The sequence below is a fragment of the Nannospalax galili genome, unplaced genomic scaffold (genome assembly GCF_000622305.1).
Source record: "Nannospalax galili isolate Female #2095 unplaced genomic scaffold, S.galili_v1.0 scaffold566, whole genome shotgun sequence".
Taxonomy (NCBI): Eukaryota; Metazoa; Chordata; class Mammalia; order Rodentia; family Spalacidae; genus Nannospalax; species Nannospalax galili.
In genome coordinates, this window is record NW_008355811.1 from 3104977 (window position 1) to 3108539 (window position 3563).

At 44.0% G+C, this 3563-nt stretch overlaps 1 pseudogene; it reads right to left on the minus strand.

Annotated features, from left to right (window-relative positions):
- Nucleotides 1-346: 346 nt before the first annotated feature.
- LOC103750633 overlaps nucleotides 347-3563 on the minus strand; it is a 6365-nt pseudogene continuing 3148 nt past the window's right edge.

Here is a 3563-nt window from a genome sequence, read left to right on the forward strand (position 1 = left end):
TCTTTGTATACTTAATCACTGCTGAAATCATCTTTGTAAACATGTATTTGTTGGCTACTGTGTAGTCTAACTCATCCCTCTAGAACTTAGCTCCACAAAGGCAGGTGCTTGCCTTTGTTTTTATATTTTATTTATTTTTAAATATTTTTCTTTCTCTTGAGAATTTCATACATATATAAAATGAAATATGACCATATCTATCCCTCATTTCCTTCCTCTAACTCCCTCCATATTCATTCCAACAATATGTCCCCCATCCAACTTAATGTCTTTTTTTTTAATGAAAAAGCTTACAGGAAGCAATTTATTAACAAAAAATAATCTGAGAAGTCCTGTTCACAGACAGCTACCATGGTAACCCCCCTTCCTAGGGGGTGCTGTCAGAGAGGACGGGTGTGACATCCTCAATCTGTCCAATTCTCATCCCTGAGCAGGCAAGAGCTCTGAGGGCTGACTGGGCTCCAGGTTCAGGGGTTTTGGTCCTGTTTCCTCCAGTGGCCCAGAGATTGATATGCAGGGCAGTGATACCTAGTTCCTTGCACCTCTGGGCCACATCCTGGGCAGCCAACACGGTGGCATATGGAGAAGACTTGTCTTGGTCAGCCTTTACCTTCATTCCAGCAGTCAGTCGGCAGTTGGTTTCCTTGCCAAAAAGATCAGTGGCATGGACAAAAGTATCATTGAAGGAAGCAAAGATGTGGCAGACTCCAAATACGCCCTCTCCTTCAGCCACCTGAGGTCCAAGACTGATGACTTGTTCTTCCTTCTTTTCCTTTCCCTTTTGAGGTGCCGTTTCTATGAGTCGTCTCCAGACTCTACCACCGGAAAGCTCATGTCATTTTTTTTATAACCCACTAAGTCCACTTAGTGATGCCCATAAGTACATGAGTGTGGGATCATCCACCAGAGCACAGAAACTTACCAGTGGCCACACCCTCAGAAAAGAATAAATCTCCCTCTCTCAACAGCTATCATCTGCCAATAGCTCCTCAGTTACAGGTGGGGCCTGGAGAACAACTCCCCATCTATGCTGGAGTTTTGGCTGGCCTGATCTTGTGCATGTCTTCTGCAGGTACCCACAGCTGCAGTGAGTTTATTCATGAGTGGGACAGCCAAGCCATGTCCAGAAGACATCATTTCACAGCTCTCCTCCCCACCCTCCAGCTCCTATGTTCTTTTTGCCTGCTCTTCCACAGTGTTCCCTGAGCCTTGGTGCTGGGGGGTAGCTGATAAAATGTCTGATTTAGGGCTGAGCATCTGACTCTTATTCTCAGCTCTTTGACCAATTATGTGTTTGTATATTCACTGCTGCCCACTGCAAAAAGAAGCTTTTCTGACTAAGATTGGGAGCAACCCAGGTCTATGGGTATAAACATAAATATTTAGAAAGCAACTTAACAAGATGACTATTGAGTAAAACAACAATAGCAGGTTCTATCCTAGGGCCTATGACCCCCTCAGCCAAGGGATTTCAGTAGTAGCATGAGATTCCTTCCTGTTTGCCTCTCTTGGGGGTTGTCCTAATTTCTTCCTTGTTGCTATGACCAAATGCCTGGCAAGAAGCAACTTAAGGGAGGAAAGGTTTTTTAGCTTACAGAATAAGAAGTGATGCAGGGCGTCATGACAGGGAAGACACGGCAGCACAAGGCAGCTGTTCACATTGCATCCACAACAGGAAAAGAGTGAACAGAAAATGGGGCCAGGCTATCTAATCTCAAGACCACCCCTAGCAACTCACTTCTTTTAGAAAGACTCAATCTCCTAAAGGTTCCACAACCTTCTGAAACAGCACTATGAACTAGTGAGACAAGAGTTCAAACACATGAGCTTGTGGGGGCACTTTTCATGTTCAAACCATATCAGGTTGTATTCCCCTGTGCGTGGAAGGGCGTCTGCCATGTAGGCAAAGCTGATAAGGCCAAATGTGCAGCACTTGGAAGACTGGAGCAGGTACAGGGATAATCACCAGCCGTCCCCTAGGAAAGGGCAAAGCAAGAGAAAGACAAACCCAGGAATCAATTAGGAGCAAATTTGCAGAGAATAGGTCTTGGAAACACCCTTCAAGACACCTACATGACCACTCAATAGAGCAGCCAGATAAAGCTGTCAACTTTCTAGTGACTTTCTATCTAGCCCGAAAGAACCAAGGAAAGAAGGCTGCTTCCACGGTGATAAAATTACACTAGACAACTTAATGAAAAAGCTCTTGGTTCCCACCAAGGCATTAAATAGTTGATTTCCACATGGAGGCCTCCATCAGATGTGACAAATCCTTTACAAACTATTTTTTTCATGGACATGTGAAGGATGGCAAAGATTAGCCAAAGAGATTTTTCTCCAAACTATAGCCCTGTCTTTGGGCTTCACTACTCACCCCTGGAGACTCAGCTACAGTGGAAGGCCAAGAACACCCAAGATGGATTATACTCTCACTTCCAATTATAATGAGCTATTAATTACATAGCTTTGAGCTGGCTTCAATTATAAACTGCTCATATAGAAAGAGGCTATTTCCAGCTGGGCTCCCCAAGACCACCATCCTCCAGGAGAGATGAAGCTGCCACTTAGTTTTACATCCCAATGGCAGAGATCTCTAAGAAAAAGAGTTTAGCTTCAAGAGCTTGAAAATAATCCACACTTGGCTATAACTTCTGGGCTGCCCATTATGTCTTTAGATCACTCTGGTAGACTTCAAATTGAAGCTGGAATCCCAAATGTCTGCAATTAATCTGCTGAGCACACTTGATACCACATGTCAGGATTCTGCACAGCAGGGTCTTCTAAAGAATTTCACGTGACTGCTAAGTGACAGTCACAGAGAAGCTAATTTCAGTTGGGCTAAGAAAACCACTGGGTGTATTGATCTGTTAAGCACCATGCCACAGTTGAGTGGGGAATAACTCCGAATCTCCCTCTTAATACCCTTGAAGATCAAAGTCATGTGCTACCTGGAATGAAATATGCACTTCAGGTTTTAATCTTCAGCCGTGTCTGAGGAGTGCTCAGCTTCCTCCAATTCATCCTTTGCTATTATTTTATTAATTACTTCTGAGAAGACCAAAATCTGGACTTTCTGCAGGAACTCATGAAATTTTGTTGTTTTGTTGTTACTGTTTGAGAAGGGGCTCATGTAGCCCAGGCTAGCCTGTACCTTGCTATGCAGCCAAGGATGATCTTAAACTCCTCACCCTCCTTCCTCCACCTTCAGAGTGATGGTATTGCAGGCGTGTGCCACCAGGCCTAGTTTATGCAATGTTGAGGCTCAAACCCAGGGCTTTGCACATGTAGGCACACACTCTACTAACTGAGCTACATCCCTAGCTAACCATAAAATTTTTAAGCAAAAATGATTTTATCTTTCCTTGAAGATGTCAAGAACTCTTCAGAGGAGATACTTCCAATGAGACACAGAAGAAAAAGATGGCCTCCCAGCATTTGGGAGGCAGAGGCAGGCAGAGCTCAGTGAGTTCAACGCCAGCCTGGTCTTCACAGTGAGTTCCAGGACAGCTACAGAGACACCCTGACCTATCTCAAAAAGACAAAAAAAAAAAAAAAAGAAAAAA